This window comes from Cervus elaphus, chromosome 20, assembly GCF_910594005.1.
Source record: "Cervus elaphus chromosome 20, mCerEla1.1, whole genome shotgun sequence".
NCBI lineage: Eukaryota > Metazoa > Chordata > Mammalia > Artiodactyla > Cervidae > Cervus > Cervus elaphus.
Window position 1 is genome coordinate 55,517,620 of NC_057834.1, and position 13,182 is coordinate 55,530,801.

A 13,182-nucleotide genomic window follows, 5' to 3' on the forward strand; every position below is an offset into this window, starting at 1 on the left:
TTTGAGCAAAGTCCGGGAGATGGTGAAGGACAGGGAAGACTGGTGTGCTGTAATCCATGGGGTTGCAAAGAGTTGGATATGACTAAGTGACTGAACAACAACATTAAGAATTACTGGTAACTGTCTAAATTAGTATCTTTTTTCAATACTTGGCCTGGTATAAACATACCTGTGTGTGGGTGTGTTCTGTAAAAACCCTCACAGCACAGATTTTCCACCTCACTGAAACCTCTGATACCGTCATCCCTTCGTCATCTCACAATCATCTCCTCTCCTTCCCTCCTAAACCTGGACTCCAAGAGTGATCACCAGTGCAGCTTAATAGTAGCTAAGCACAGACACTGAACCTAACTTCCTGGGTTTTGAAGTCCAGCTCTGACACTTGCTCTGTAATCTCAGCAATATCTTGACCGCTCTGTGCCTTAGTATCATCATGGGGCAAACAGTGCCTACTTCACAGGGTTATTTTGAGTAAATGTATTAGTATCTTTAAAGCAAACTTATAAATATGCCTACCACAGAGGAAGGGCTCTAGCAGTGTTTGTTCTTTCAAGGACTGATGCTGAAGCTGAAACTCCACACTTTGGCCACCTGATTCGAAGAACTGACTCATTGGAAAAGACCCTGATGCTGGGAAAGATTGAAGGTGGGAGGAGAAGGGGACGACAGAGGATGAGATGGTTAGATGGCATCACTGACTCGATGGACATGAGTTTGGGTAAACTCCAGGAGTTGGTGATGGACAGGGAAGCCTGAAGTGCTGCAGTCCATGGGGTCACGAAGAGTTGGACACGACTGAGCGACTGAACTGAACTGATGGTTAGTTGTATGTATCAATCTGGTTAGGTTGTGTGTGTGTGCGTGTGCAGGCGCTAAGTCGCTTCAGTCATGTCTGACTCTTTGTGACCCCATGGACTGTAGCCCACCAGGCTCCTCTGTCCATGGGATTCCCCAGGCAAGAATACTGGAGTGGGTTGTCATTTCCTCCTCCAGGGGAATCTTCCTGACCCAGGGATCAAACTTGTGTCTCTTGTGTCTTCTGCACTGGCAAGCAGGTTCTTTACCACTAGTGCCATCTGGAAAGCCCAGTTAGGCTACAGCACTCAGTTATTCAAATAAAGACTAACCTAGGTGTTGCTGTGAAGGTATTATGTGAATGTTGCTAACCGTCACGTAAAGGAGATTATTAATAATGTGAGGAGGCCTCACCTAATCAACTGAAAGCCCTTAAAGGACAAAAATGATGTTTCACTAAAGAAATTCTGTCGCAAGAATTTATGCCAAAGTTTCCAGCTGGTATGCCCTATAGATTTTGGACTTGTCTGTCTCCACAATCATATAAGCCAACTCCTTGAAGTAATTTTTTAATTTTTATACACACACAGAGACAAAATGCATATGTGTATATATTTAATGTGTGTGCACGCACATGTTGTATCCTACTGGTCTGTTTCTCTGGAGAACCCTGACTAATACAAATATCTGCTGTTTACTGATGCTGAGAACAAGATAAAGTCTGTTTCTGTTGCTTGCAACCAAAGAACTCCAAGTTCAGTTATATATGTCACCATTTTGAGAAGGAGAGTCCACGAAGATCTCACTGTTCAACTACATGCTAATAATTTAAGATCAAATTTGTAAGTGGAAATTTTAAATTCTAAACCTAATGGCAATACAACTAATTTTCTAGACTCCTCCAAAGTACAGAAAAACTAAAGAATGAAGGCATACTTAAGAAAAAAAGGGTGTCTAAAACAGCTGTTAGAATGTTCAGGCTCCTTTACACTATTTCAGTCCACTACCTGTTTTTGTGTGGCCTATAAACTAAGAGTAGTTTTCACATTAAAAAATTTTTTTTTAATAAAAAGAAAAAAATTAAGGAAAAACAGTATTTTGTGACACATGGGAATTACATGAAATTCAAATTTCAGTGTTCATAAATAAAGTGGACACAGCTACGCACGTGTGTTCACGTGTGGTCTATGGCTGCGTTGCCTGTAACCGCAGAACTGAGTACTGCAACAGAGGCAGTATGGCCCTAAAAGCCTAAAACATTTACCACCTGTCTCTTTACTGAAAAATCTTTGCTGAGTCCCAATCTAGTTTACTAGAAAAACCACAGCCTATCTTTAGAAGGAATGGGCAAGAAAAGGGTAGGAAATGTTAGAAATAGAGGATACAAGAAAAGGAATAATTGTAGGTATAATGTTTTGAAACCTTATCATGCACAAAACACTGTTTGCAGCACTTTACATATATTAATGTTTTTAATACTTACAATATTCTTGTGAGGTGGAGACCACTATCCTGATTTTATACATGAGGCAGAGACGCTAAAACAAACCTGCCAAGCTCAACAGACATAAATTACAGAACCAGGATTACAACCCCGGCTGCTTGGCTTTAGCATCCACGCGGTTAACCACAACATCATACTGCTTTATCACTCATCATCTTGTCTATCTAATCTGCACAGTACTAACGATGCTGATTTTCCTTAAAACTAAAGTATTACAAACTATGTAACTGAACGAACACTGGAATAAATGAAGACGTTTGTGTCAGTATATTCATTAGAGAACTTGAGGGACGACAAACACCTATGCCTGTCTTCTTTCTTGAAGACAGAAAACTCAGGAAGATGCCCCCCTGGATTCAATCATTGCCTTCCCCAAACTATACTTGAACTCAAAAGCTCAGGCAAGCTTCTATATGCAGGCCAAGATAAAGCATGTTCTCCTCCCACATGTCTTGCCTCATCATGACCAATTAAATTAAGAATCTGGACGATGGAGCCGTGATGCTCATATTTCTTAAAACTTCTCAGTTAATTCTAACACACAGTCTTTCCAGGGATGAGACCTGCCACACTACATTTCTCTCCTTTCAAGGAGAAGAGTGGTGATCAAAAGAAAAGAGTCCAGGGGAGGGGAGGGCAAAAGCAGAGATGGGGGAAACTGACAAAACTTACCTTCCAAGAACGGAATTTTCATTCAGTACCATAACATCCTAGTAAAGAGCATTTCTAAGTCTTCGTGTATCAACTCTACATCTAAAAACTTAAAATAAACCAAAAAAAGTAGGTATAAAAATAAAACTAAATGTCTTTATATATGCATGTATGTACAGGAATTTCTATAAGATACATAGCAAACAGAAAACCATTATTTTTGCCTTATCTGTATCTCTTACTTGATCTGTGTTTTTTGTCAACTTGTATTTCTCTTTATAATGTATTACTTGATTAATTAAAAATAATTTTAAAAGTGTAACTAAAAGGATGTTCAAGGATTACTTTAATTATACTTTGAATATGAAAACAACTACATAAAGAACTAGTAAAAGTTACTTGGTACCCTCCTGGAAAGCAGTCTACTTGTCAGAGGTCTCCCCAACTTCTATGTGCAGCAGAGATGTATATTCTAACAAATCTATTAAAGAATCTTTTCCACTAGATGACTATTAACCAACTAAAGTCTTACTGGTACTAATTTATCACAGTACCGAAGTATGAGGGGAAAATATTTTAAATAACGAAAAATAATAAGGGCTTCCCTGGTGGTTCCGTGGTAAAGAACGTGCCTGCCAATGCAGGAGACAAAGGTTCGATCTCTGGTCTGAAAAGACCCTACACGTCTCGGAGCAGCCAGCCCGTGTGCCACAACTCCCGAGCCCGCGCTCCAGAGCCCGGTGGCTGCCACTGCTGAGCGCCCGCTCTGCAGCCAGAAGCCCGCAGGTGGGCAGCGTGCGCGCCGCGGCCCGGGAGCAGCCCCTGCTCACACGGCAACAGAGACCCACACAGCCAAAGGCTAACACACAAATACAGCTGTAAAAAACAACAGGAAAATGGGAATATTTCAACGTTTTACAAACACAAATATCTACTACGCATTCTAATTTTTATAATCATTTATAATGACCTCACGTAACCGCTAAATCTCCTCTTTATATATACTATTCATTTAAATGAATCTCAAGTTTTTAATATGGCTTCAGAAACAAAGTAGGCAATGGGGGTAGTAAGACAACATCCAAGCAATCACACAGGCTTGGCCAAAGGTCTAAAGTCATAGTGAGTTAATATCAAGCACGGCTTGTCATTTGTTTGCTACTGTGATTCTGAGGAAAAGACCCCGCTTCATGTACATTCACAAAGTGTTTAAGTTTGCACTCAAAGAATAAAACCTCAAACCTAGTTAAATGCTATAAATAAGCCTTAATAGATAAAACCACATTTGAGATGTCTACTGGTAAAGAATCTGCCAGCCAATGCAGGTAGATGTAAGAGACGTGGGTTCCATCCCTGGGTTGGGAAGACCCCCTGGAGGAGGGCACAGCAACTTACTCCAGTATTCTTACCTGGAGAATCCCATGGACAAAGGAACCTGATGGGCTACAGTCCACGGGGTCGCAAAGAGTTGGACATGACTGAAGTGACTTAGCACGCACACACACTGAAACATAACTGGCAAGAAAAACCAGACCATGAGGAACACGGCTGGTTTTCATCTGGCTCGATGGAGAACCATGACCCAGAGCAAGGTGGGCCTTTGTAATAAGCCTAAGCTAGCTGTGGTAAGAACTTAACTCCAACTCTTAGAAAACAGTCTGAATTGCCTAGGTACCGAATATCATTTGTTGTTCAGCTGCTCAGTCCGACTCTTCATGATCCCATTGGCTGCAGTACGTCAGGCTTCCCTGTCCTTCACTATCTCCCAGAGTTTGCTCAAACTCATGTTCACTGAGTCAATGATGCCACCCAACCATTTCATCCTCTGTCATCCCCTTCTCCTCCTGTCCTCGATCTTTCCCAGCATCAGGGTCTTTTTCAAAAAGTCAACTCTTCACATCAGGTGGCCAATACTGAATATCATGTATTCTATTCATTATCATTAGCTTTTAACATAGTGGTGAACATGGTACTCTCAGAAGAGATTTTTCTTGACAGAGGTAAACTAAGTCTTCCAGAACACTAACAGTGTTTTAAAGTCTCACTTGAAAATGTCTTAGGGAGTTCCCTGGCAGTCTAGTCGTTAGGACTCCACACTTTCACTGCTGAGGGCGTGAGTTGCCTGGGCATGGAACTCAGAGCTCATAAGCCATGTGGTACGCCCAGAGGAAAAAAAAAAGAAAAAAACAAAAGTATGTCTTAAGGAAAAAAGTTAGGTTACGGTTAGTAAGTAGGGTCAGAAACAACATTTAAAGATTTTGGTAATGGTGTGAGCAGTTAAATTTAAATAAGAAACTATCTCAGAAAAAAAATGCCTTCCAAAAAAAAAGCCTAAAAACACTTCTACTTTGAAAACCAAAGCATAATTCTTTCACAATGTTTAACGGCTCTATTCTCATGTATTTTGAACTTTAGGAAACTAAACTTCTGAAAAATGCAAGCAGAAACAGCATATATTATGAGATACCTAAAATAAGGGCATTACCAAAAATGTAAAAAGAGAGATATTATATCTCCTTTTGAAAGGAATAAAAGTTAGATAGCAAAGAGAGTATATACCCAAGATACTTCAATCAATAAACCAAAGATTAAAAGACACACTGGACAGGAATGTTGTGGTTCCAACTATTTCCACAGAGCTCACAGCGCAACAACGTGTCTGTCCACTGTGCAAGTCAGAGGTGCCTTCAGAATTCTGAATTACTGCCCGGCACCGAAAGTTCTCAAACCTAAATGTGTCAACCCTCAAAAATTTGTATTATCCTAATATAGTTAAAATACATACACCTGCCTTCTTAAAAAAAAAGAGGGAAACTTAGCCAAACTTAAACAGTAATTCAGAATCTGAAAAATATACAAAAGCACATCTGCCTATTAAAGAAACCTTTAGTATTTCCAGATATGCGAGTACAACACTATAAAGTAATGAAAATCTAGTGCCAACATCAGAGTTGGTAAATAAAAGATGAAAAAGAGAAAGCCTAAAGAGACTCAAGCATATAATGCCATTTCAATTCTTAAATGACCCAGCAATTCCACCATAAATGGGAATTTATGAAACAGAAAAACACAAGCAAACAAATATGTGTGCCAGATACAATCACAGACAAAAAAACAGGAAACAAAAGACCCTTCAACAAAAGAACGGATAAATGTACACTAATTCAGTAAATACTCCAAAAAGAAATGAGATAAGTTATAAGAGTGACATGAAAAGATGACCAAAATGCTTTGGACAAAAAAAAAAAAATATATACAGGAAAAAGCTGGATAAATATTCATATTACTAGTGGTTCCTTAGAGAAAGGGACTTTCGTTAAGTTATACATATAAAAAATATTAAGATATATAGAATAAAATAATTCTATTTCTTGGAATTCATCTTAAGGAAATAATTAAGAATGCCTGGAGAAATTAAACTACAATCATATTCAAAAAAGAGTTTTTATTATAAAAAATTGAAAGCTATAGGGAGTAAGTTTTTTAAATGATGGCAAATTCACATAACAGAGTATTTACTACCTATTGATATTATTTATCCAATAAACACTAAAACATATCCGTTTTGACAAAAAAGTCACAATATACTTTTTAAAGGGAGCATCAACTATTATGCATCTGATTTCATTTTCTGAAGGAAAAAAGGTATGTACTGAAAACCACTGGGCAAGATGTTAGTAAATGTTAACAGGCTGGGAGGTAAATGAAGGGTGATTTTCCTTTTAGTTTATTGCACTCATTCCAACAGGGGCAATATCGCTCCTAAAGGGGTAAAAAAAAATCTTTACCTTTTAGTGTATAAAGAAAAAGATTAACATAACAATAAATAAACAAATACACAGGATACCCGTGGTATTAAAATTTCATGAGGGGAACAATTAGGAAAAAACATATAAAGACTAGACTGAGGGGAGCAAGTGATAATGATAAAAAAGGCTAAGAAACTATCTCATCAGTACTCTCACTTTTTTCTACAATGAACTAGGTATTACTTGAGTCTGAATAAGTAACATGTACATTGATTGAACTACTTAAAAAGGAACATACCACGAAAAGTTAAAATGTAACATTAATTTTCATTAGTAAATATAAAGTTTATTCTTATAGTCTTAAAGTTTTAAAAATACAATACAGAGTTTTAAACACATAACGTTAAAATAAAAATACAGAGGGACTTCCTTGGTGGTCCAGTGGTTAAGAATCAGCCTGCCAATGCAGGGGACATGGGTTTCATTCCTGCTCTGGGAAGATTCCACATGTGGCAGAGCAACTAAAGCCCATGAAAGAAAGTGGAAGTGCTAGCTGCTCAGTTGTGTGGGACTCTGTGCAACCTCATGATAACTCTGTTGGCAAAGAATCTGCCTGTAATGCAGGAGACCCCAGAGTTCAATTCCTAGGTCGGGAAGATCCCCTGGAGAAGGGATAGGCTACGCACTCCAGTACTCTTGGGCTTCCCTTGTGGCTCAGTGGGTAAAGAATCTATCTGCAATGTGGGAGACCTGGATTCGATCCCTGGAGAAGGGAAAGGCTACCCACTCCAGTATTCTGGCCTGGAGAATTCCATGGACCTATAGTCCACGTGGTGGTAAAGAGTCGGTCAGGACTGAGCGACTTTCACTTTCACTTTTTTTCACTTTGCAATCCCATGGACTGTAGCCTGCCAGGTTCTCTGTCCATGGAATTCTCCAGGTAACAATACTGAAGTGGGTAGCCAATTCCCTTCTCCAGAGGCTCTTCTCCACCCAGGGATTGAACCACAATCTCCTGTATCGCAGGCAGATTCGTTACCACCTGAGCCACTAACGAAGCCCTTCCACCACAGCTATTGAGCCTCTGCTCTACAGCCTGGGAGCTGCAGCTGCTGAAGCCTGAGCACCCTAGAGCCGGTGCTCCGCAACAAGAGAAGCCGCTGCAACGAGATGCCCGAGCCACAACAGCTAGAGTAGCTTCTGCTTGCTGTAACTAGAGAAAGCCCACCCGCAGCAATGGAAAATCAATGAAATCAAGGATAATTAACTCTTTTAAAAGCTAGCGCTTAAAAAAGAAATTCTAAGAGAAAAAGAAATTGAAAAGTATTGCATCAGAATCATCTGGGATCACTTGGTAGAGTAAACTACAGGTTCCCTGACCATACTGCAGATATGATAATAAAATCAACATTTCTATGGATGGGGCTAGTAGTTTTTATTAAATGAGGCACAATTCTATCATCATACCACTCTATGGAAATATGAAATCCAGACAGATATATACCCTATTATCCATTATCTCTACTAGGTACAAGGCATTGTGAAGAATATAAAAGAAATAAGCAAAACTCATAAATTTTGCCACTAAAATAGTCATGTCAGTTAAATCTGCAAAACCCAACATTAACTCCTGGCCTTCTCAGGCAGGGCAGTATCATTCACAAAGAAACACAAGTTTTTAACCCTATGATAAAGATTAAACGAGTAGGAAACAAAAATCACTGTTGGGTAATAACAACTAGGATGCTGTCAGCTACACTCAATTCTCTTCAGTTAATATTGTGTTTGGCATGTCAGCCTTGAAATATACAAAATTCAAAATTTTGCCTACCCCAAATTAAAAATCTCCCCTGTTAGATACCCTGGGTTTAAAATGTGAAACCACATATGCCAAGAATTACTTTGTATATAAAGAATGACTCTACCTAACTGTACAGGCAACAGTCACACTTAACTAAAGAAGAATATACTGGTCAGTCAAAACGGGCACAAAAGATTAAGATACTGCTTCATTCCCTAGCAATCGTCCCCAATTTCTTATAGACATCAATGCCAACTTTTGATGGTAGTAATGATGGCAGCAATAATATTTAAGAGCTTTTTGTATGCCAGGCATACTTATTCAATCTTTAAACATGTCTAAGAAATAGGTACTGTTCTTTTTCCATTCTACAGATGAAAACAACCGAGAAATAAAGAAATGAAGTAACAGCTGGTAAATACTAACATATAAATTTCCATGGAGTGTCTGCCTACTAACCACAAATGCAGTATCAAATGACCAAATATTCAAAGTGAGATGTGGCATATCATTTATATAAATAAGCTTATATCTTGTGATTAACAATCATCTATAAAACAGTATACAAATGAATGTAAGTAAGGCAAACCTGAGTGAGAAGAATCAAAGTTTTCCCAAGTTATCATACATAGTACAATACTTTTCCCTCTTTTCTCACTCACTGCACCAAGAAAATGAACTTAAATTTGCCTTAAAGTACAGACTTTATCATTATGCATAATTCCATCCCAGGAATACATTTAATTCATTTGTAAAGCTTTTAACTCATTTTATCCCCAAAGAATCTTCATTTTTAAAAGGTTTATTAAATTCAATTTCATATTCTATAATGAACTCATCTTAGAACTCAATCATAAAATATATGAACAGTGTATAAAATTCAGGAAATAAAACTTAAAATTAAAAAGAAAAATAAAAATCACCTGTAATTCCAACTTCATGATAACTTTGGTCCTTTTGATGTTTCCTTTTCACCTACATTCTACATATGAATAGGAACTTGTAAAAATAAGAACTGAAATATATAAACACAGTAATCAACTTTTTCTCTCTTAACAAAAGTGCCTTTTGTAAAATGGTGTGGACAAATGCTATATGACTGTGTGTGTGTGCATGTACATGGGTGTTCAGTAGTATCTGACTCAACCAGCCCATGGACTGTAGCCTGCCAGGCTCCTCTGTCTATGGAATTTTCCAGGCAAGAATACTGGAATGAGTTGCCATTTCCTACTCCAGGGGATCTTCCTGACTGAGGGACTGAACCCACCTCGCCTGCATCTCCTGCATCAGCAGGCAGATTCTTTACCACCACACCACCTGGAGAGCACATTATATGACTGACTTTCTATAAAACACTGGCTTATAGGATTGAAAAAAAGGACGTTTCTTATATTGTGAAAATTAACCACAAGGTGGAGAGGGTCCTTCACATAGAGTCATCTCTCTTTTTCAAGTACTTGATTGCTTTAAGAAAAAAACAACAATAATTTAAAAAATTTTATTCATTAAATAGGCACTTACTGCATTACTAAAAAACCTCACTTGTCCATCTTCAGCACAACAACACACAGAAGGCATTAATATATACATATATTATGTATTCCATACATAGTTATAGAAATGTTATGGTTGCAAAAGATAAAAAATGTGACAATCCATGTAGACACAAGCTCAACCCAGTACAGTTGAACCTAAGCAAAGCCAGCCTGGAACACCACAAAGCAATGATTCTTTCTATCCAATGCTCAGGGCCTACTGCTGACATACAAACACAAGCGGCGGCACCAGTGCTGACACAATCCCAAGCTTGTTCTCCTGATGATAGCAGTACAGGTCTAAAGATAACAGGAATAACAGAATGACTACATCACCTAAAACCCTCCTAACAATGGTTTCAACTGCAGATTTTGGTTGGTACTTAAATTATAATGCTGTTACTTCTTCAATGTAAAAACCATGATATTTAAATAGCAGCAAGAAGTTACCATTTATTTAAAATTCAAAAGAATGTTTCACAAAGTTCATCCCAAGTGTGAAACTCCATATTCAAAAGGCATGGGAACTTTTCTTTTAAAGAGTATATACTATTTCTCCAGTTACGAGTTACTTAAGTTCCAGATCTATCATATGGATGTAAAAGAAACATCATCAAAATAACCTAGTATCTGAAGATCTAAACAAATAAGGCTGGGTCTGAGACATAAGATTCACCCTCCAGCTCACTTGTCCATGGTTTTTCTTAAACTAATCTAATATTCTTAAGTAATGTATAAGTTTCACTTACACCAACTTTTAGATATACACATCAACAGGGCAAATTGATGCCTGTATTTTATATGCAAAACAATTTTCTGAAGCATGAAAATTTCATGCCAAGGGGTTACGTATGTCATTACTAAACTGATTATATGATTAAAAATAAAGAGCAGCAGAATATAACAGTAGAGCAGTTGAAAACTCACACAGAAATCTAGCCCCCAAAACCCTAAAAAACAAAAAGAGCACTTTGAGGATTCCAAGAAGCAAAATATCACATAAAGTTATTTTAGACTTGTCATATTATAACCTTCGTCTCAAACTACTAGAAACAAATTAAAAAATATGTCCCATTCTTCACAAAAACACGGCTCTTCATTCTGTCCAGGTTTATTGTACTTCAGACCCAAACCAACAAAACAGATCCCATCCTGCATGAAGTACTGATATTGCCACAAATGGTGAGATTCATCATATCCTCTCAGAAGATCCCTCTAGGCCACCATATCTAACCTAAAGTGTTCTTTCTACCCTTTAATGTTAATTTATCTCCGAATAGCCCTCATTTCATTAATTTCCTTTCTTTTCTCTTTCACTTCAGTTCAGGGCTCAGTCGTGTCCGACTCTTTGCGACCCCATGAACCGCAGCACACCAGGCCTCCCTGTCCATCACCAACTCCCGGAGTTCACCCAAACTCATGTCCATCGAGTCGGTGATGCCATCCGACCATCTTATCCTCTGTCATCCCCTTCTCCTCCTGCCCTCAATTTTTCCCAGCATCAGGGTCTTTTCAAATGAGTCAGCTCTTCACATCAGGTGGCCAAAGTATTGGAGTTTCAGCCTCAGCATCAGTCCTTCCAATGAATATTCAGGACTGATTTCCTTTAGGATGGACTGGGTGGATCTCCTTGTTGTCCAAGGGACTCTCAAGAGTCTCCTCCAACACAACAGTTCAAAAGTATCAATTCTTCGGCTCTCAGCTTTCTTTCTAGCCCAACTCTCACATCCATACATGACCACTGGAAAAACCATAGCTTTGACTAGGCGGACCTTTGCTGGCAAAGTAGTCTCTGCTTTTTAATATGCTGTCTAGACTGGTCATAACTTTTCTTCCAACGAGCAAGCGTCTTTTAATTTCATGGTTACAGTCACCATCTGCAGTGATTTTGAAGCCCCCCAAAATAAAGTCTGTCACTGTTTCCACTGTTCCCCATCTATTTGCCATGAAGTGATGGGACCAGATGCCATGATCTTAGTTTTCTGAATGTTAAGCTTTAAGCCAACTTTTTCACTCTCCTCTTTCACTTTCATCAAGAGGCCCTTTAGTTCTTCTCTTTCTGCCATAAGGGTGGTGTCATCTGCATATCTGAGGTTACTGATATTTCTCCCAGAAATCTTGATTCTAGCTTGTGCTTCATCCAACCCAGTGTTTCTCATGATGTACTCTGCACATAAGTTAAATAAGCAGGGTGACAATATACAGCCTTGATGTACTCCTTTCTCGATCTGGAACCAGTCTGTGGTTCCATGTCCAGTTGTTTCCTGACCTGCATACAGATTTCTCAAGAGGCAGGTCAGGTGGTCTGGTATTCCCATCTCTTGATTTTCCACAGTTTGTTGTGATCCACATAGTCAAAGCCTTTGGCGTAGTCAATAAAGCAGAAGTAGATGTCTTTCTGGAACTCTCTTGCTTTTTCAATGATCCAATGCATGTTGGCAATTTGATCTCTGGTTCCTCTGCCTTTTCTAAATCCAGCTTGAACATCTGGAAGTTCAGGGTTCACGTACTGGTGAAGCCTGGCTTGGAGAATTTTGAGCATTATTTTACTAGCATGTGAGATCATTTAAATGTACTCTAAATTTAATTAATTAAGATATTAATTTATTTGAAAGGTTAGAAACTTTATGCAGTTTTGAGAGATCTCATACTGCTGTTCTGCCTGAGTATTAGTATCAGTTGGAGAAAAAAGTCCCATTATGTAATTTTTTTAACCTTACTAACCATTAAATGCCCCAGAATTACTGGATCGTATTTCTGAACAAATCACACACTTTGATATACCAGTAGTGGTGGTGGTTTAGTCGCTCAGCTGTGTCTGACTCTTTGCAACCCCACGGACTATAGCCCACCAGGCTCCTCTGTCCATGGGATTTTCCAGGCAAGAATACTGAAGTGGGTTGCCACTTCCTTCTCCAATGATACACTAGTAGAAGACAGAAATAAACACATACTTCCCCCACAACGAAACACAGATTAGATGGACAACACATTTGGCTGCATAAACAGTTTGATTACTGTTGTTCATTTCAAAAAACTAAACTTTTAAACAGTTAAAATTTAAGTGATACAAACAGAACCAAAAGAAGATGATAGCCTGAATACAAATGGAAAGATATAGAGTAAATTTCCTTTAAGCTGAAAACA

General features: G+C 38.5%; 1 protein-coding gene across 2 annotated transcripts in view; it reads right to left on the reverse strand.

The window, feature by feature from the left end:
* The window catches only part of RAP1A (RAP1A, member of RAS oncogene family), an 81,565-nt gene that overhangs the window by 55,994 nt on the left and 12,389 nt on the right, over positions 1-13,182 (reverse strand). The gene's annotated exons all lie outside the window — the stretch shown is intronic.